Source organism: Vulpes lagopus, unplaced genomic scaffold (assembly GCF_018345385.1).
Source record: "Vulpes lagopus strain Blue_001 unplaced genomic scaffold, ASM1834538v1 ctg48, whole genome shotgun sequence".
Lineage (NCBI taxonomy): Eukaryota > Metazoa > Chordata > Mammalia > Carnivora > Canidae > Vulpes > Vulpes lagopus.
The window spans coordinates 120,547-142,552 of record NW_024570855.1 but is presented as its reverse complement, the minus strand read 5'-3'; the positions used below and the strand labels follow the sequence as shown (position 1 = coordinate 142,552).

General features: G+C 48.7%; 1 protein-coding gene and 1 long non-coding RNA gene across 17 annotated transcripts in view; one reads left to right on the top strand and one right to left on the bottom strand.

Annotated features, from left to right (window-relative positions):
• Positions 1–22,006, top strand: part of LIMCH1 (LIM and calponin homology domains 1) — a 302,543-nt gene that overhangs the window by 168,370 nt on the left and 112,167 nt on the right. The window lies entirely within an intron of this gene.
• Positions 5,402–10,084, bottom strand: LOC121483901. Its single transcript, XR_005985892.1, has 3 exons — positions 7,762–10,084; positions 6,974–7,322; positions 5,402–6,443 (listed from the first exon to the last, which is right to left on the bottom strand). It is a non-coding gene; the product is annotated as an uncharacterized LOC121483901 (long non-coding RNA).

The window sequence follows — 22,006 nt, the reverse complement described above, 5'->3', positions numbered from 1 at the left end:
TTATAAACACTGTCCCCTCGCTCTTGAAGCCTTTCCTTACCGGCTCACGTTCTCCTGGAATCAGTACCTTTCCTTTGTTCCTTGCTTCTTGTCGTCCTGGTCTGCTTCTCACTAATCTATAAAAATGATAACCATGAATATTTTAAGAGTCTTGTGCCACCAAATATCCATTATGTTCCACTTCTACCTCCCCTGGACACTCAGCCTGTTACTTATTACTCCTGCTCCTTTCCTCGGGAACTTGAAAATTAGCTTTTATAAATATTTTTTTCTGAATATTTTCTAAATATTTGGTTGGGTCTATGTGGCTTGTAGGCCCAATTTCGACCATTTGCCTTCTTGGATTCGGCGGGGCTGGCGGGGTGGGGGACTAGGGGCCAGCCTTGCCGTCTTCCATTCGTTTTTGGTTTAATAAATATCTCTAGAGTACCTACTCTGTGCTAGATCCTGTGCTATTGTCTGAATGCGTAGGATGGAAGAACAAAACGGATAAGGTTCCTGAGCTAAGTGACCCGAGTCAAGGCTCTCCGATATCAAGCCAGGCCTTTTGGCCGAGGTCAGGTGAAGCCAGGGCAGTGCAGGTCCAGCAGCTTCGACCAGCCTGTGATTGCTCACGGATCTGGAATGGTCAGCCTGGTATCTTCTGAGTTGGCCAGGCCCTCTCCGGTGCCAGGGGGTGACCTGGTGTCAGCCGGGCTGGTAGGGCTGAACCAGGGCCGTCCACTTGTCTGTCTTGCTCTGGTTGGCCGCCCTGCTCATGTTCTCGTGCCTCCCAGTTTCTTCTACTGTACCTCTGAGACTTAGTTCCTGGACTACTCCCCATCAGGTCAGAACGGTGCACCCAGACCTGGTTAGCTCTCCGCCAGGTGTCGTTGGACCCCCTAAAAATGCAAAGGAACCATTTTTTTATCCTTATCCTCTGGACACTTTTGCTCTGTTAAGTGTTAATTTGGGCTCAGATGGCATTAGCTTATTTAGCACATGAATTGCACAGTTGGCCCTCGTCTCATGTCGGGCTTGAGAAAAACAAAACCTCTCAGATCTCCTTCCATATATACGGCTGCCAACGCTCATTCATCCAGTTGGCCGCAATCTTTATCTAGTTCTTCAACTGTGTCAACTGGGTTTCCTAAAGGGTCTTTGAAATATGTATTAAAGGAGCTGGATTTGCTCACCCATTCAGTACATACTTGTCCGGGGCCTGGTAGGTGCTGGGCGCTCTTCGAGGGTCAAGGTATCGACGTCGCCCTTGCTCGTAGGGAATTTGTGCTGTAACTGCAGCAGGGTAGGCCGGATGCTGAAGACTCAGCAGTCAGGACTAAAAGGCGTTATCAACCCTGTAGTATCTTTTTTTTTTTTTTTTTTTTTGCTTTGGGAGCCTCTCTGTTCTATTCGAGCACTCCTGTAGTTGATTAAAATTCCAGTCATTGCCTTTTGATTGATAATTTGGTGAGATGTTGACACATCTGCTCGAACAAGGCATGAATAAGTCTGCGGATATGGAAACTGTTCACAAATTTCAAAAAAGCAGGTTTCTGTTGAACATTACGAGCTTGACCGACATCGCGCTCACAGCGATGTTGATCTAGCCGGAGTCTCCTACCGTTTTCGTGGAAAGTTCAGACGCCTTCTCCTGGATGGGCATAATGTGTGAGGGATCTTGGGCAAGGGAGCATGTGGTGAACACATAAGCCTATCTCCGAAAAGCTCCCCATGTCACTCAGAGCTTGGTATGTCCACGCGAGGGCCACTTGAGTGCGTCCTGATGGTCCTGGGCGCCCAGTTAGCAGCGCCGTCCGTCCCACGCGGAGCCTGGAGCTGACAGGTGAGCACCGTGGGGAAGCATTACCCCCCTTTGAGCGACCCAGCGTTCAGATACAGAACCAGCATAGGCACACTTCTTCTTTCATCCATTCAGCAAATATCAAGAGCTCACCAAGCGCTGGACATGCACCAGTAGGCGACACCCGCAGGACTCCTGCCCTTGCAGAGCTGATGTTCTAATGGGACAAGAGGTTGTGATACAATAGGTGAGAAAACAGGAGAGCGTGTTTGGTGACCACGTTGGGAAGAACAGCTGTGGATTGTCCTGGTGGAGAACTGAAATGTCAGGGCCGGCCACCTTGAGAACATAGTATTTTGGTCCAGAATCTGACAAAAAGTCAAAAAGTGAGCCGTGCAGCCACCAGGAAGGATCACGGACAGGATCCAAGCCCCGGGTCCCACGTTTCCGCCGACCAAGAATCCTGGCCTCCGCTGCTCGGCACATCTGGCCAGGCCTTGGCTGCCTCACAGCCGTAGCCCGGAGGGAGGCTGTAGTGTCGATCCCCATCAGCAGCTGAGGAAACCGAGACTCAGATACATTCAGAAGTCTCGTCGGAAGCGTCAGTGGAGACGGGATTTGGATCCGTCCGGCTTCGAGCACGTGGGCCCCACCGCAGGCACAGGCCACGTCCCCCGTCCCCGTCCTTTCCCGGCCGCCACCTGGCAGCCCTGGGGCGCGAGGGCTTTGCTCCTCCGGGAGACAGTGCCCCGGGGTGCGGGGTCTGGCCGGCCGTCCCCGCCCCCGGTGACCGTGCTAATGCCACCGGGCAGAGCCGACGCCTCCCCATACGATCTCAGGGCAAGCAAGGCTCCTTCCTTGGTTCAAAATTCTTGAATTTCAGCCCACGTGTCCACAAACGTGTCTTTGCCGTGCACAATTATGATAAATATTTGGTTTACTAATACAGAAATTTAGGTTTGTTGAACATGCGCGGATTTCTGGGCTGCTTTGTTTGCTCTGTATCACCCAAAAAGTCCCCATCTTTGTAGCTAAAGAAAAGTAAATCTTTGGTCCAGTTTCGGAGGTTCCTGTGGCGGGACGGGCTTGCACGGCGAGGCTTTCACATTTTGGCTTTTAAACCCGGTCTTCTTAAGAACAGTAGATTTGGGGCGCCCGGGGGCCCTGTCGGTGAAGCATCTGCCTTCGGCCCGGGTCCTGACCCCAGGGTCCTGGGATCAAGTCCCGCGTCGAGCTCCCTGCTCAGCGGGGCGTCTGCTTCTCCCTCTGCCCTGCCCCCAACTCTGCGCACATGCTCTCTTGCTCTCTCTCAAGTAAAAAAAAAATCTTTAAAACAATAAAATCACTTCTAAACAAATACGAATAAAAGATGTTTAAATAAAATACTCTTGTTACCGTTGCCATTAAAACGCGATAAGAATAAACGAGCCGAGCTCCGAACAGTCTTCTGGAAACCCCGTCCACTCCCTTTCTCTCTGGTTCAGATGTTCTTTGCAGCCCGTGTCTTGTCCTCCTTCCCCCAGTCCCGTCTTGGTCCTGCTTTCTTCTAGAATCTTCCAGAACCTGGGCTCCACCGCTCTAGCCCATCTCTCTCACGTCCCCCCCCAGCTCCGCCCTCTGAGCCCAGCGACCCGCTCAGCCCCTTCTTACCTCTCCCTCCCCCTTCCCGAGCTGGGCTGCTTCCCCCGACTTCCATCTGCCTGCCGGCTTCTGCAGGGACAGACTTGCCCGTTTATGTCGATCGTTGTCTCAGCAGCTCCTCACATCTCCCACCACCGGGTCCAACCTATCCCCCGAATCACTGGAGGTCACTAACTACCTCCCGTAGGATTGCTCTCGTTGATGCATCCCTACTGGAGGTCACGTCTCCGGCTTCCCTCCGTGGGCCTGTCGCCGCCTTGACGGTCCTGCTTACTCTCTTCGCCCCGCGCAGGTGAGTCAGGGACGCCCAGGCCTGCGTCGGCAGTCCCGTCCTCTCTCCAGGACGCTCTTCCCTCATTTCCCGTGTTCCTGGCGGTGCCTCAGTTTCATTCTGTGGGACACACGGTTCGTGTCACAAGCCGTTCCTATGTCACATGCTTCATTCCCTGTAACAACCGACTTCCCTTGACGGCAGCACCGTCTTTCCGGCCACCGTGCTTGAAGGCATCTCCAGGACTCCTTCCCACCCCCCGACGTCCAGTTCTCTCTCAGGCCCTCCCTCACGCGTCCGTCTCCTCCTTCCTCGCCCACCGGCCTCTGTCGAAGCTCCGGTCCCATGGTGGGGATTAAGTTCCTTCCCGGCCCTTCCAGTACAGCACTGGAGGGCCCCAGGCCCTTTGCACTGCCTGCAAGGCTACGCGAGCCTGGCTAACTCACTTCACAGGATCACCAGGCCGCAGTAGGAGGCAGCCCCCTATTCGCCGTACAGGTCGGGGCCTCTGAGGCTCACGCACAGCTGACCAGGGCCGCCCTCCTCCTTGCCCCGGGCCCTAGTTTCTCTGTTCTGAGCTGCATTCCCCAGATGCTCCCCAATCTGTGGTCTCTCCTGGATTTGGGCACAGGATGCTTCCGACTCGTCGCCCCCCGGGCACCTGGGGCCCATGAGCAGACCAAGGGCTGAACGAGTCTGCAGAGGTTGCCAGGCTCTCCAGGCCCTGGGGCTGCAGCCAACCTACACGTGAAGGGGAAGCACAATGCTGCCCTTGCCCACGTTTAAACCCTTTGCAAATAACTCTCCCTTCCCACCTCTCTCCCTTTGGTTTAGAAATGCCATACTTAAGTTTAGTTTCACCCCTTGGCTATATATATATATATATATATATATATATTTATTTATTTATTTATTTATTTATTTATTTTATAAATTATTATTTATATTATTTTATATAATATATTTTTATAATATATTATATACATTATAATATAATAAGTATATAAATATTTATATGAAATAATATATAAATAAACATATAAATAAATAAAATAAATATATAAATATTTATATAAATAATATATTTAAGTAAACATATATAAATAAATAAAATATACAAGTATGTATTTTAATAAAATATATTTTATTTTATTAAATAAATATTAAATATTTATTTTATTTAAATATAAATATGTTTATTTATATTTATAAATATATAAATTATTTAAATTAAATTAAATTAATATTTTTAATTTAAATAAATTAAATTATTTAATTTAATTAATAAATATGTATTTTTATTTTTTATTTTATTATTTTATTATTTTATTATTATTTTTATTTTATTTTTATTTATTTTTGCCCCTAGCACCGCATGGATTTTTCTGTAGCTGTTAGGAAATCTAGATTCCAGTTAACTTTGCCACTGATTGCTTTATAAATCTTGGTGAGTCAGGGCCTGTTCGTGAATGGCGATGAACGTCTTAAAGTTCTTTGAGTGGGGCGGCGCGTGAGCGGCATGCAGATAAACTAATTAGAGTGTATGGTCGCCGCACTTGGCATGTGGGGTTTGGAGAAGGAGGCTGTAAATAAATATGGAGCTTTCGAGTCGTGTCGACGGTTTTCAAGGGGGAATTGGTGTGCTTTATCCTGTATGACAAACCAGTCCATAAAATGCTCTAAATCTCTCCTAATCTAAAATTCATATTCGTGGGCATTAAAATACGGTCCAAACACCGTGGAGGGGGAAAAAAAAAAGAAATGGATAGTTTTCAAAAATTCTACTGGCGCTGAATAACTGAACGACCAGGGATCTGATAAACAAGAGAACCAAAGGCAAAGCAAGATAAGAAAAGGACCCAAGCATGTATTCTTTGTACCTCCTAATTATACGGTGGAGAAATAGGAATGTCGCAAGGACACGCACGCCAGTAAACATTTGCCTGGAAACAGTATTTAATGATCCTCAGAAATCTCCCCGAAGACCTCTAAAAATCCTTCGGTCTGGAGGGAATTGGGGTGAGAAAACATCTTCTGTGCGTCTCGCCCTTATATGGGCAGCATCACGGTCGCCTGTGGGCTCGGGCTTCTGGGGGAGCCTGTGCGCGGCCTTGGGAGGTGTGCAGAACCTCACGCGGGTGCTACGGGCCGGGGCCGGGCGGCCCCACAGTCCTCGGCCGCGTCTCCACTGAGCCTGGTGGGTAACAAGCCGCTTCCTCACCTCTTAGCCAGAACTTTCCACAAGCTCTTTGCCTCCTTCCAACATGTACGGATTTTTTTATCCCACAAACAGGTTGAGCGGCGCGGGTGGATGGGGAGGTTCTCTCCCTTCGGCGTGGTCAGGGCGACTCCGGCTTTCCGAGGTGTTATTTGTAGCTCTCCTTAGTCCCCAGTAGCCTTCCAAGAAGTTGCAGAGAATGTCAATTAGCCAAGTTTCTATCCAAAAGTGAAAGGGAAAAAGGGGACATGTCAACAAGCCTGGCAGTAGGAGAACAGTCTTGGTGAGATGTTTAAATGAAAAGGGAGTGTTTTTTGACCCGTCGTGAAAATTAGCGTGGGACCAGTCATCCTGTCCCAAAAGAGATTAATTTAGGGACCGCTTCGTGGGTCAGCGGGTGAGCATTTGCCTCTGGCTCAGGCCTGGGATTGAGTCCTGCGTTGGGCTCCCTGCATGGAGCCTGCATCTCCCTCTGCCTGGGTCTCTGCCTCTCTCTGTGTGTGTCTCATGAATGAATCAGTAAATAAAATCTAAAAAAAAAAAAAAAAAGAAATTAATTTAGACTTTAAATAAATTGTGCAGTCAGATAGCAAAATCTGCAGCTAACCCAAAGATTGTCCTCACCCCCATACACTGGGGAGCTTCCTACCCTTTCTGCCGCGGCCGTTGTTATTGGTGCAGGGACGTTTAAACGGTAAAGTCTAGGCTTTTTCTGGCGCTAAGGGTCCAGACAGCTTTTCCTTGGTATCAGAAGGGTATTTGACCGTCTGCACCAGGGAGAGGAGAGTGTGCCCCTGGGGCCACCACAGGACGTGGGCCTCTAGCTTTCCCTGTCGCCAGAACTGCTAGGCCTCGGATGGGAGGATCCTCGGGAGGCCTGGGAGTAAGACCCCACTGCAGTGCATGGTGAACACACGGCCCCCGGGTTGCAGCACGCACCACTGTGTCAAACTGAACAGCAGCATTTCCGGTAAAGGTGGGCCTTTTCCTCTCCAAGTGGCAGGCCGGACAGGACGGCCTGTCCGCTCCAAACTGCGTGCTTCGCTGGGGAGCTTCTTACCTCGAGTCGTTGGAGGGTTACAGCACGAGCTACAGACTGTAGCCCTGAGTTCGAATCTCACTTGTGCCACTCAACACCGCAACCCTCGGTGTCTGGCCTGTGACCTTAGTGGTGATAGACTCAAGGGCGAGCACTCCGTCCCCTGCTGTCCATCCTGCTGCAGATGTTATTCCGTTCCAGGAAAGATCCGGGGCGTGGATAAGCAGAGCCCCGCCAAGAGCTGGGGAGGCAGACGTGCTGCCCACGACACTGCAGCAACGTGGTGTCCCCCGAAGAGCTTGTCAAAGGAGGAGAGTGCGTTTCAAATCCAGGGCACTTGGACCCTTGCAGATGGATTCTTGCATTTTCCCTGTAGGGAAGGGCAGAGTTAGGTCACTCATAGCGACAGATACAAAAAAGAGGGCAAATTTCTTTTCTTCCTGGTTCTTTTTTTTAAAGATTTTATTTATTCATGAGAGACCCAGAGAGAGAGAGGCAGAGACCCAGGCAGAGGGAGAAACAGGCTCCATGCAGGGAGCCCGACGTGGGACTCGATCCCGGGTCCCCAGGATCACGCCCTGGGCTGAAGGCGGCACCAAACTGCTGAGCCACCCGGGCTGCCCAAGAACTGATGTTTTTACGACTCCCTCCCTCTCATCCAGCGATCAGAAACTTCTCCATCAGGGGCCTCCTGCCACTTCCCTGGAGGTCACGGGGGCTGGACTTCTTAGCAGCCTCCCTGGCTCTGTGCTGGCGTGGGAGGACCCTTGGATCCATAGCTACCCTCTTCCCGCAGCTAGGTGACTTACCCAGGCCCTGGGACGAGCCAGTAGTGCGATGGCGGACGTTGTACTGGGTGCTCATTTGTAGGCCAAAAGCTCTCCTTAAGCATTTTGTGTCTTATTTCAATTACTTCTCCTAAGAAGCCTGAGAGGCGTCCACGATACTACCATCCCCACTGTATGAAGGGGGCAGAGAGCACAGAGACGTTTGAGCAGACTCCTCAAGTTGGTAGACCTGAGATTAGAACTCAGATGCCTGGTTCTAGAGGCTTCTCTCACCCATTTGCTCCACCAGCAGAACGGGGAAGAGGACTCAGATGAAGCTGTTTCCAATTTCCAACTTTCTGTAGAGAGGACTCCTGGGCCTTACATCAGCTCTGTTGCTCAAGGTCCTTATGGCGAAAGACAAAGACCTACTTTCCTGCAATTCGGGAACATTTATCCAGAAATGATTTATTGGGTACATAATATGGCGAAGGGTCTGTGCCGGGTTCTGGGGTGGAGGGGCGTGAAACTCAAAGAGAGAAATGATGCCAGCTTTGTCCTCAAAGAAGATTTGTTCTATTCCTGCAACTTCACAGCGGCTTCAATCATGTTAACATGACTGATCGCTTTGTACCATGGGCCCTGTTTAGTCTTTAGGAAATCTGGATTACTTGAAGGATAAATAATAGGTCCTGTTAAAGCAAATAAGAGAAGAGAATAATGTCTGAATAAAGAACCCCCAAATTAGGCTTCGGGTAGATGGTGGGAACAGCTTGACAGCGGTGTGTTGACAGCGCCTAAGAGCTTGAGCGAGTTTGCAATGATTTTTCTCTTCCGAGTTGTCACCGTCCCGTTCCAAGCGAGGATCAGCCATTGGAGCCAAGATTTCCTTGGTTTTTGCATTTGGGTTTTGTTGCTCTCCATCAGAGGTTGGCGTCTTTGCAAAGAAGGTCAGAAAAAAAAAAAAAAAAGAAGGTCAGAAGTAACTTAACTTCCGGGGGGTTAGGGATTTAGCTGCTTCTGTCCCTTTTTTTCCAGCTTGGCATTCCTCGCTGATCCTAACAGTCCTGTGGTTTTCAGAATCTCCCATCTCATAGTAAAATCTATCATGTGGTTTTAATATCTTTCGCTAAAAAGAGTTCCGCTACGTCTGCCAAAATCCATGTATCCGCTCCCCTCGGTACGCTTGGAGTGACACACGGGCACGTAGGTAAGTCTCCAAAGCACAGGTGAGTCATGTCGAGAAGGGGACACGCGGGTGTCCTGGCTCTCGTCTCGGGACATGGTGGTGACGTGCGTGGCGCACGCTTAAGACTCAGAGTGACCGCCCAGCTCTTCCTGTGCTGTCCTGGCGCTGGATCAGAGTGGGGGTCTCGTTCCTACTTGGGACCCCACAGTCTCACAACATCCCAGGCGATGACGGCAGCAACTATCGGCAACTGACATCTGGGGACATGTATTGTGTACCGGGCGTGGCACTGGGTTCTTGGGAGCTTCTTACAGGGTCTTGGAGGTTTCTTAATCCCCGTCAGTTACCATATACGTATTCTCATTCCTGTTTGGCAGATGAGGAAACCTGCCTGAAGTCGCAGAATTAGGGACACAGAGCTGGTGTTTGAACCAATGTCCACCTCGCTCCATCCCCTAACGGTTGAGCACCAGTGTAGAGTCCCCGGTGGAGAGGACAGCGAGGGCCGCACCATGTGGATGGAGCAACTGGGAGGCTTTGAGTGTGGGGAGGAGAAGCCAGAGGAAGACGTGAGGGAGCTGCACAGTGTTGAAGGGCATGTGGGGGGGCAGCCTGAGCATGACGCGGGGCGGGCAGTTCCGTGGATCAGAATCAGAACCAACGAGGAGAAACCACTGGGAACAGCGTGTTGGCGGGATATACGGGAGACTTTTATGTCACATTCAGAGTTCTCCAAAAATGAACCGAAGTGCCTCAGAAATGGGTCACCGCCTCCTCAGTGAAGCTTTTCAGCCTCAGGCTGGACGTCAACCTGGCGAAGACTCCAACCACTGTCAGTCCTTCGCTTCTTTGATTCCAACCCCGAATGCTCTTATCAGTCAGTGCCCCAAAGTGCCCATCAGAAAGGCTGCAAAACCATCCACCTTCTCAGGCTTCTCTGTTCCTGAAGCCGTTCTTCCTTTCACCAAGTTTCGGGAATGTCCAAGCACTCGGCCAGACGGCCCATCGTGGCCCAAGAGAGAGAACATTCAGGTTAAGGGTTGGTGTGCCAGGGTTTGCACCCTGGCTTAGCCACTTACTGCGTGTGCCTGACGAAGGTACTAAACCTTTCTGTGCACAGGTTCCTAATACGCTGTGAATAGGGTATTACACTGTAAATAGGGTAATATTAAACTATTTAAAATTAAAATATTAATGTTAAATATTAAAATAGATCAGTGAGTCAATACATTTAAGGCCTCAGAACAGTGCCTGGCATGTTCTGGGCACTCAGTGTTCATGTTAGCGCCACACCATGGTGTGCTTTTGACCTTATTTCAGCCAATTTATTCAATGGTAGCCATGACAAGCTCAACAGCAGCAGCAATAGTAGTTAATAAGTTATAGTCATAAGCCAGAATTAAATTCCAGAGTCCACACTTTTAACTACCTACTTGGAGTCGGGTACAGAGTTACGTGCCGTGCCTCTGTGATCTCATTTATTTCTTGGGGAAACCTGGTAGGCATATTTTCTCACATTTGATAAGTGAGGAACCTGGGTCTCAAAGGGATTATGCAGCTCGCCCAGGTTTCCCAGGGAGTAGGAAAGCATGACTAGAACCCGGGTCTTTCTGGGTTTCTCTTTGGACATGTATCTACCCCCTGTGCAGTAATAATACAGCCTTTTTTGAGACAACTCCATAAATAAAGTGGCATCAGAAATGATTACGGGTTTGTTTCACTTCATAGACGATGTTCTTGGGGGTGATCCTGGAGACCCGGGATCGAGTCCCGCATCGGGCTCCCTACATGGAGCCTGCTTCTCCCTCTGCCTGTGTCTCTGCCTCTCTCTCTCTCTCTCTCTCTCTGTGTCTATGAATAAATAAATAAAATCTTTTTAAAAAAAGATTTAAGATTTGCAGCTCAGACCTTTACTTAACATGGGCAGTCAGACGGCATTTGAGAATAAATGGCCAGTGGGATCCAGTATGTGCAGCTAGAAGCGGCCACGAAATTCCAGCCTCGCCACAAAGAAAGCTTTCCTTATCACTCTACGGTAAGGCATGTGATCTGAAAATAGTTTTCGTAAAAAAAGATCATTGACACCCAGCCTTGGGCTCTGCTATTGTTATACACTATTTGAAACACCGGATTTACGGGACGAGAATGTCACGGTCCCTTGGAAAGGGGTGTCATGGAATTTGACCCATGCAATCACCGGGTTCGTGTGTTTGAAAGTGTGGTGACATGATGTTCTACTTATTTTTGGTAAATATCTTCAAACACCAGGGTTAGGAAACTCCTCTAAAATGGCCTGTTTCTTCTGGCTTTCCTTCAGAAAGGCTGTGTAAGAAGAACATGACATTGCTAAAATGAGCCCAAACATTGATGAAATGTCTATGGGTGTTCAACCAGCTGTAAATTGTCTTCTTTGTCATAAAATAGAGCCAGGCTACAAGTGTAGGTGTTGGCATTTCCTGTGAATAGTAAGGAACTGTTCAAAGACCATGCCTGACTCTGAAGTTGCTCGCAAGAACAGACATTCACAAGTACTTTACCAAAGTCTAGGTCTTTGAGACGTGTTTTTGACTTTCTATTCAGGTTACCCTGCCTGTCTTGACTCGTTGGCAATCTCGCTAAATTTTCCTTTTTTTTTTTTTTTGGTCAGTTTGCGTTCATATCGCCAGTTTTTCATCCTCTTGACCTTCCGAGTATCGGTGTTACAAAAATGCACACTGAATGAAATAGAGAAATTGTTCTAAGTAATAAGAAAACACCGTTGGGCTTCTTGACATGATAGTAAAAAAGGAATTCTCTGCCAGAGGAAATAGAAAAGAGCTGACTGTAAAAATAGCCCAAACCAGCGTAGATACTGTGATAATTTGTTTTGTTTCTCATTATAATAACGCAATCACCTGTCTCCCCGCTCGAAAGATGTGGAAGTTGACAGAAAAAGATCAAAATGCTCACTTCTTACTGGTAAGAACTAGGTTGGAGGCCGTGACTTTGGTCTGGCAGGGTTGCTTGCTCCTGGTGCAGCCCCAGCTCAGTGGGGCCCAGCCAGCCCGCGGACGCCCCGCCAAGCAGGCCTCTGCTGCAGGAGCTGGAGGGAAAGCCCGGCCCTCGCCAGCAGCGGCAGGAAGAGCCTGGGCTGGAAGTGCGGTCTCTTCTCCTTTTCTCAGCCCTCAGATGACTTGGGGGCAGGCGGCCGAGAACGCTTGGGAGGGTTACCCTGCTGGGGCCCCGCCACCCAGAAACATGAAGCAAAGGAATAACAGGCCCGCCGTCCGTGGGAAACTATAGGGTGCAGCTGAAATCTAGGCCTTTTACAAACCCGAACCCGCTAACCCAGTACGTGGTGCTTACTTACCGGGTGGCGCGATTAACTTACCCTACGAATGCAGATCAGTTGCGATGGCTGGTCAAGGCGGTGAGGTCCAGAGCCGCGTTCAGTACTGGGGACGGCTTCAAAGGTGATGATACAGAGTAAGGACTCCAACAAGGTCACTTCCGGCTGTGCATCAGGTGCACCACCGAAGAACAACCCATAGCTTTCTCGTCATCAGGAAGGAGTTTACGCATAGAAGCCCCTACACTATTTAATCAACGTGGCGTTTCTCTTGCTGTTATGACTGAACTTTTCTTCAAGGAGGAAAGGAGAAAACAGGCGGTCACCGTAGCATCCCGGGTGGGAGCGCAGCCGAGGGCCGCACAGTGTTAACCGTGTGTTTGCAGGATGGTGTTGTCGCATCAGGTCCCCAGGAGATGCGCTGCATCAGCCTGATGGAAGACGGTAAGCCTGCCTGACCCCTGGAATTCTGTAGCCCCTCCAGCCCCCGTGGCTTAACCTGTAGTCCTAAAGCAAAGCTCTTACCCGAGCATTCTGGTTATAACTCAAAAACAGCCTTGTCTCCCATGAGGTTCAAGTAAATCATCAAAACGTGGTCACCGGCCCGATCCCGGTGGACATTCTGTGGTTCCAGCGGGAGCTGTAACGTCTGACTTTCGGGCCTCGCTCTTGTTCCATTCAGCCCTCTTTTCTTTACATGACGTGGTCGCCTTAGCGTTGCAGGGGAGTAGTTATAAGCTCGTGTTTACTTCCGTTTGCATGCGTACACCAAGGCAGAAGCATTAATTCTGTAGATGCAATGAATCATGATGTCGGGCTTAAACACCGAGGAAAGGAGGAAATGGTCACTCAGCACCATCTGTAACAGTGACCGTTCTCGGGACATCGTGGAACATGAAAGATGTCCTGCAGGCAGCTCTGGGAAGTCTTGAAGGATTCAAGAATTGTGAATGTTTCGGCAATGGTTAGAACCACAGGGATGAATCGCAGGGCCCAAGAGCAGACTGAGAAGAGAAATCAGCCACGGGGCGTGGCGGGGGGGGAATATCAGTGATGGAATAGGGAGAAGGAGGGACTCGGGAAGAGGACTGAGAAACGAGGGTGAGGACTGTTGGAGAGGGCCACATTATCGCGTCAGTAGGAGGGAGAATGTCTTGAGGAAGAGAAAGCTAGTGAACTCCGTCACACGCGGGCAGAGAGCCCAGTGTAAGAACCGGAAAGTCTCCCTTGATTATTGACCTTAAGATCATTTGTACCAGGTGGTGAGACCTGGACTCAAGTTGTCACGGGTTCCAAAGCTGGGAGAGAAATAAAGACTGTTCCTGGCAACACCACACATGGGCATGACAGCTGAGGGAGAGGCGGGGAGAGTGGGCATAGGCTGAGCGAGACACAGTCCGCGGAGGATTTTTCTATAGGGTAGGAACTGTTTTATCTTGTCTGTAGGACAAAGAGAAGACCAGAGAGGAAAAGGAGAAAAGGAGAGAAGGGAGAGGGTAAAGTAGATGGAAGAGAGGGTAAAGTCTTCGGACATAGGAAGGGATGACCTCGACAAAGAAGGAGAGGCATCTTGTGCCCTCAGTCCAGAGGAGCAGAGGGGAACACAATGTGTGTAAATAGGGAACAGAGTGTTGATGGTGCCCTCTCGAGGGCCTCGATTTTTCAGGGCAGTGACAGACAAGGATAGGTAAAAATAAGCAGGGGCAGTGTGGCACAAAGCACACACAGAGGAGTGAGAGGTTGCATTTGCTGCCGAGGGGGACTAGGAAGGTGCTCTCAGCAGGGACCCCACTGAGTTCAGAAATCATGAATTTATAATGGAGCCAGCATGCTCTGTTGAGTGATCAAGAGGTTAGAACTCGGTTATGAGGTCTAAACTAATGCATTTTGCAGGTGAGAGATCGATAGATAGATGTATTTGGCCATGTGAAGGGGAGCTGGATTTTCCAAGCTATCACTATAGGTAAGGGTCCCGGGGGGCCTCCAGGGTGGAGCCTGGCCTAACAGGAGGGTGACGCAGGAGGCTTCCATGGGGTTTAAGGTCAGGGATGCTGAAATGCCATCCTCACTGCAGAAAGTCACCTCTGCTCCAAGTAGCTATTTACAGCCTAAAATTCCTATCTTGGGTGTTGTACACGTCCTTGCCTTTGTCGTAAACTGGAATAGAACTGGCACGGGTAATATTTTCATCTGTGATGACTCCTAGCTAAGCATGAATGAAAGGTGAAAGGGGCAGTTCCCAGAAATATTTTATTGCTTGGTGTGTCGACAGCGGTAGGAGCGTGTGGAGAGAGTGTGTGTGAACTCCGACCACAGGCAAAGAGAGAAAACTCCAGCTGCTGAACTGAATTCACTCACTGTCAGCAAACTTGTCCACATGCAGCTCCTTCTGGAAATGTGACTCACAGCATCGTCTCCAATTCATAACAAAGTGGTCTTGCAAATGCCTCGCTTGGATTACTGTGAATAATATGGAGATGCTCACCGTTTGGGGATTTAGGATCACAGATAAATCACTGGATTTAGGTAGATGACCATAAGAAGGGGTTGTGTACTCCATCTCGGTGCCTAAGAAGGCATGTTCCATTATTTTATTTTACTTTATTTTATTTTATTTTATTTTATTTTTTATTTTATTTTATTTATTGATTTATTGATTTTATTGATTTTATTGATTTTATTTTGTTGTTTACTTAGGGAAAGAAAACAGGAGACATCTTAACTCCTGGAGGAAAATTAAGAGTGGAATTCGAGTGAGAAGGAATTCAGCGGGGAAGTAAATGAATAAAAGGGTCCACGAGACAAGACATTCTGGCAAAAGAAACCAAGGCTTTTCATAGCATATTTTAAGTGATCATAGTGAAGGACGATAATGTGAAACAGGCTGTTTTGTAAGCAAGGGAGAAAGGATGCCAACAGGGACAACACAAAGACAGGCCAGAATGAACTGGGTTAGTGTCTGTGAAGGTGGATTGCCAGGACGTTGCCTCACGGATTCGGGGTTTCGATTCCAGGATCTTGACGGTTAGAACTTTGGCTTGAAAGTAGGAAAGAGCCTAGTTAGCAAGTCTTTGGTTGGTTAGGGACACCCCAGTTCCGAGGCGTCGAGACATTGAAGGCAGAGAGAGATGAGGGCACTCACCTAGGAGGAGGCAGAGGCTTCCCAGGGGCTGTGGCCCCGCGTCGACATCATGGGAATTCCTAGTTTAAGGGGTTTTTATTGCCTTAGACCAAGATACGGTAATGAAGCAATTTCTGCAGCAGGGGTTACATGGATAAGGGAAATCTCTAAGTAACTTTAGCCACTTTGGAATTCCAAATTTTGGCCAAACAGACGCATGGCAATAGGTCTGTCCTACCAAAAAAGATGGCTTTGGGTTTCACCCTCTCACTCCACCTTTCGACACCAGTGATAATACCTATAAGCTATGAATCGGTCAGAGGCCAGAAGGTGAAAGAGAAACAGTCCTGGCCGACTGAGCTGGCTGGAACCAGAGACGGCTCATGGCTCAGAGGGGTCAACAGCATCTACAACCAATTTAAAAAATCTTTAAAAAAAAAGACCTAGTGACAACTTTTCTGGATTTAACTGTAATATGTAATCATAAATCCACATTTATGTTTAAACATAACAATCAAAAAAATATAAGGAAGGGCAAATAAAGTCATGCATATAGTGCAGTCCGGTGGTTTGCATCCTGGATTACGGTCTTCCTCGTTCTTCTCCGTGTGCGTGTGATTTACAAAGGACGTGGTTGAGGTATCTGCTGCGTATCAGCTTCTAGCTCTCATTTTCCCTTGTCCTTGATGTGGAGGATTTTTCTGTGTTGTTTCCAGTCGTAAACAACATTTTGATGCGTATATCAATTACCTCATGAGGACATTCAATAAATTATTATATTTTGTAAAGATTTAAATTATTTTATTCATGAAGACACACACACAACACACAGAGAGAGGCAAGACACAGGCGAGGGAGAAGCAGGCTTCCATGCAATAACGCAATCACCTGTCTCCCCGCTCGAAAGATGTGGAAGTTGACAGAAAAGATCAAAATGCTCACTTCTTACTGGTAAGAACTAGGTTGGAGGCCGTGACTTTGGTCTGGCAGGGTTGCTTGCTCCTGGTGCAGCCCCAGCTCAGTGGGGCCCAGCCAGCCCGCGGACGCCCCGCCAAGCAGGCCTCTGCTGCAGGAGCTGGAGGGAAAGCCCGGCCCTCGCCAGCAGCGGCAGGAAGAGCCTGGGCTGGAAGTGCGGTCTCTTCTCCTTTTCTCAGCCCTCAGATGACTTGGGGGCAGGCGGCCGAGAACGCTTGGGAGGGTTACCCTGCTGGGGCCCCGCCACCCGGAAACATGAAGCAAAGGAATAACAGGCCCGCCGTCCGTGGGAAACTATAGGGTGCAGCTGAAATCTAGGCCTTTTACAAACCCGAACCCGCTAACCCAGTACGTGGTGCTTACTTACCGGGTGGCGCGATTAACTTACCCTACGAATGCAGATCAGTTGCGATGGCTGGTCAAGGCGGTGAGGTCCAGAGCCGCGTTCAGTACTGGGGACGGCTTCAAAGGTGATGATACAGAGTAAGGACTCCAACAAGGTCACTTCCGGCTGTGCATCAGGTGCACCACCGAAGAACAACCCATAGCTTTCTCGTCATCAGGAAGGAGTTTACGCATAGAAGCCCCTACACTATTTAATCAACGTGGCGTTTCTCTTGCTGTTATGACTGAACTTTTCTTCAAGGAGGAAAGGAGAAAACAGGCGGTCACCGTAGCATCCCGGGTGGGAGCGCAGCCGAGGGCCGCACAGTGTTAACCGTGTGTTTGCAGGATGGTGTTGTCGCATCAGGTCCCCAGGAGATGCGCTGCATCAGCCTGATGGAAGACGGTAAGCCTGCCTGACCCCTGGAATTCTGTAGCCCCTCCAGCCCCCGTGGCTTAACCTGTAGTCCTAAAGCAAAGCTCTTACCCGAGCATTCTGGTTATAACTCAAAAACAGCCTTGTCTCCCATGAGGTTCAAGTAAATCATCAAAACGTGGTCACCGGCCCGATCCCGGTGGACATTCTGTGGTTCCAGCGGGAGCTGTAACGTCTGACTTTCGGGCCTCGCTCTTGTTCCATTCAGCCCTCTTTTCTTTACATGACGTGGTCGCCTTAGCGTTGCAGGGGAGTAGTTATAAGCTCGTGTTTACTTCCGTTTGCATGCGTACACCAAGGCAGAAGCATTAATTCTGTAGATGCAATGAATCATGATGTCGGGCTTAAACACCGAGGAAAGGAGGAAATGGTCACTCAGCACCATCTGTAACAGTGACCGTTCTCGGGACATCGTGGAACATGAAAGATGTCCTGCAGGCAGCTCTGGGAAGTCTTGAAGGATTCAAGAATTGTGAATGTTTCGGCAATGGTTAGAACCACAGGGATGAATCGCAGGGCCCAAGAGCAGACTGAGAAGAGAAATCAGCCACGGGGCGTGGCGGGGGGGGAATATCAGTGATGGAATAGGGAGAAGGAGGGACTCGGGAAGAGGACTGAGAAACGAGGGTGAGGACTGTTGGAGAGGGCCACATTATCGCGTCAGTAGGAGGGAGAATGTCTTGAGGAAGAGAAAGCTAGTGAACTCCGTCACACGCGGGCAGAGAGCCCAGTGTAAGAACCGGAAAGTCTCCCTTGATTATTGACCTTAAGATCATTTGTACCAGGTGGTGAGACCTGGACTCAAGTTGTCACGGGTTCCAAAGCTGGGAGAGAAATAAAGACTGTTCCTGGCAACACCACACATGGGCATGACAGCTGAGGGAGAGGCGGGGAGAGTGGGCATAGGCTGAGCGAGACACAGTCCGCGGAGGATTTTTCTATAGGGTAGGAACTGTTTTATCTTGTCTGTAGGACAAAGAGAAGACCAGAGAGGAAAAGGAGAAAAGGAGAGAAGGGAGAGGGTAAAGTAGATGGAAGAGAGGGTAAAGTCTTCGGACATAGGAAGGGATGACCTCGACAAAGAAGGAGAGGCATCTTGTGCCCTCAGTCCAGAGGAGCAGAGGGGAACACAATGTGTGTAAATAGGGAACAGAGTGTTGATGGTGCCCTCTCGAGGGCCTCGATTTTTCAGGGCAGTGACAGACAAGGATAGGTAAAAATAAGCAGGGGCAGTGTGGCACAAAGCACACACAGAGGAGTGAGAGGTTGCATTTGCTGCCGAGGGGGACTAGGAAGGTGCTCTCAGCAGGGACCCCACTGAGTTCAGAAATCATGAATTTATAATGGAGCCAGCATGCTCTGTTGAGTGATCAAGAGGTTAGAACTCGGTTATGAGGTCTAAACTAATGCATTTTGCAGGTGAGAGATCGATAGATAGATGTATTTGGCCATGTGAAGGGGAGCTGGATTTTCCAAGCTATCACTATAGGTAAGGGTCCCGGGGGGCCTCCAGGGTGGAGCCTGGCCTAACAGGAGGGTGACGCAGGAGGCTTCCATGGGGTTTAAGGTCAGGGATGCTGAAATGCCATCCTCACTGCAGAAAGTCACCTCTGCTCCAAGTAGCTATTTACAGCCTAAAATTCCTATCTTGGGTGTTGTACACGTCCTTGCCTTTGTCGTAAACTGGAATAGAACTGGCACGGGTAATATTTTCATCTGTGATGACTCCTAGCTAAGCATGAATGAAAGGTGAAAGGGGCAGTTCCCAGAAATATTTTATTGCTTGGTGTGTCGACAGCGGTAGGAGCGTGTGGAGAGAGTGTGTGTGAACTCCGACCACAGGCAAAGAGAGAAAACTCCAGCTGCTGAACTGAATTCACTCACTGTCAGCAAACTTGTCCACATGCAGCTCCTTCTGGAAATGTGACTCACAGCATCGTCTCCAATTCATAACAAAGTGGTCTTGCAAATGCCTCGCTTGGATTACTGTGAATAATATGGAGATGCTCACCGTTTGGGGATTTAGGATCACAGATAAATCACTGGATTTAGGTAGATGACCATAAGAAGGGGTTGTGTACTCCATCTCGGTGCCTAAGAAGGCATGTTCCATTATTTTATTTTACTTTATTTTATTTTATTTTATTTTATTTTATTTTATTTTATTTTATTTTATTTATTGATTTTATTGATTTTATTGATTTTATTTTGTTGTTTACTTAGGGAAAGAAAACAGGAGACATCTTAACTCCTGGAGGAAAATTAAGAGTGGAATTCGAGTGAGAAGGAATTCAGCGGGGAAGTAAATGAATAAAAGGGTCCACGAGACAAGACATTCTGGCAAAAGAAACCAAGGCTTTTCATAGCATATTTTAAGTGATCATAGTGAAGGACGATAATGTGAAACAGGCTGTTTTGTAAGCAAGGGAGAAAGGATGCCAACAGGGACAACACAAAGACAGGCCAGAATGAACTGGGTTAGTGTCTGTGAAGGTGGATTGCCAGGACGTTGCCTCACGGATTCGGGGTTTCGATTCCAGGATCTTGACGGTTAGAACTTTGGCTTGAAAGTAGGAAAGAGCCTAGTTAGCAAGTCTTTGGTTGGTTAGGGACACCCCAGTTCCGAGGCGTCGAGACATTGAAGGCAGAGAGAGATGAGGGCACTCACCTAGGAGGAGGCAGAGGCTTCCCAGGGGCTGTGGCCCCGCGTCGACATCATGGGAATTCCTAGTTTAAGGGGTTTTTATTGCCTTAGACCAAGATACGGTAATGAAGCAATTTCTGCAGCAGGGGTTACATGGATAAGGGAAATCTCTAAGTAACTTTAGCCACTTTGGAATTCCAAATTTTGGCCAAACAGACGCATGGCAATAGGTCTGTCCTACCAAAAAAGATGGCTTTGGGTTTCACCCTCTCACTCCACCTTTCGACACCAGTGATAATACCTATAAGCTATGAATCGGTCAGAGGCCAGAAGGTGAAAGAGAAACAGTCCTGGCCGACTGAGCTGGCTGGAACCAGAGACGGCTCATGGCTCAGAGGGTCAACAGCATCTACAACCAATTTAAAAAATCTTTAAAAAAAAAGACCTATGTGTCATCTTTTTCTGGATTTAACTGTAATATGTAATCATAACATCCACATTTATGTTTAAACATAAAAATCAAAAAAAATATATGGAAGGGCAAATAAAGTCATGCATATAGTGCAGTCAGGTGGTTGGCATCCTGGATTACGGTCTTCTCGTTGCTTCTCCGTGTGCGTGTGTTTACAAAGGACGTGGTTGAGGTTCTGCTGCGTATCAGCTTTCTAGCTCTCATTTTCCCTTGTCCTTGATGAGGAGGATTTTTCTGTGTTGTTTCCTTCGTAAACATCATTTTGATGGCGTATATCATTTTACCCCATGTGGACATTCAATAAATTATTATTATTTTTTAAAGATTTTATTTATTTATTCATGAGAGACACACACACACACACAGAGAGAGGCAGAGACACAGGCAGAGGGAGAAGCAGGCTCCATGCAGGGAGCCCGACGTGGGACTCCATCCCGGGACTCCAGGATCATGCCCTGGGCCGAAGGCGGCGCCAAACCGCTGAGCCACCCGGGGATCCCCTGTCGTTGAGTATTTATGTTGTTTTCAGTTTTTCATTTTAACGATATTGCAAAAAATAAAAAATAAATAAACTATATTGCAGTCGACACTTTTACAAATATCTTTGTGAATCGCTTCACGTTTGTCTTTAGAGCATAATCTCAAGAGGGAAATTGCCACAGCCAAGGAACATAAAGTCCTAAAGCTTTGGCACTTCTTTCTTTCTTTTTCTTTTTTTCTCCCTTTCTTTCCAAGTTTCTATTTAAATCGCACATGGTTAACACACGGCGTGATACCAGTTTCGGGTGTAGAATTTAGTGACTCACCACTTTCCTTCGACGCCCAGTGCTCCTCGCAGCAGCGGGCACGTGTTTCTGAATCAGCCCCTGAAGGGCAGGGCAGCTGATTTACACTCTTGCTCGCTCAGCAGCGGCACGGCCCACCCCCCATAGCTTCCCCTGTGCCGGGCCTCGGCATTTGTGCTCGTCGTGGCCAGTCTGACACTAAAGCTGTTTTACGCCGCGGTCTTAATTTGCATTGAATTTGGTTCGATAGGTTAAAATTTCCCCCTTATCCTTATTGGCCGTTCGTACATCCGATGAGTAAAAGCTAGCAGAAGAAAAATAAACAGATTCCCAGCGGGACAGGCGCCTTAGAAGAAGTTCTGGGAGGATGAGATCGCGTGTGTCTGCTTATTCACGTATTTATTTTTGCCTGTGCAAACATTCAGAGGAAAAGCTTTGACAAATGTCAAATCTAAAGTGGTCGCGTCCGTCTGCGGGCCAGCTGCTGCGCTATCCCCGACTGTGCCTCTCAGCGTCGGGGCCGCTCGCCCCGTCCGGTTGCCTGTCCTCAGAAGCTGGCCCCGCAAATCCGTCACCACTTCTGACGCGGACGACGGCGGCGTTGACACAGGAAGAAGAGGTCGTAAAAGTTCACTGTAGCTTGTGGGGTGATTGGACTAGCAGCGCCACGTCAGACCCTTAGACGTGGGGGGGGGGGTCACGTGCACTAGGATGCTTTGACCTTAATCTGCTTTCCGAATGGTGCTGAGTCAGATGTCTTGCCGGGGTCGCTGTCCATCTGGCGCGCAGACGGGCGTCGGTAATCCCGCAGTTATCCGCATCGTGTGTACGTGTCCAGACATCAAACAAATCAAACTCCTTTGATGTCCTTCTCCGTCAGCCCCGAGTTGCAGAACCGCTCTGCAGGATGCAGACTGGAGCAGCGAACCCGCCCTGGGAGCCCTCCTTGGCGC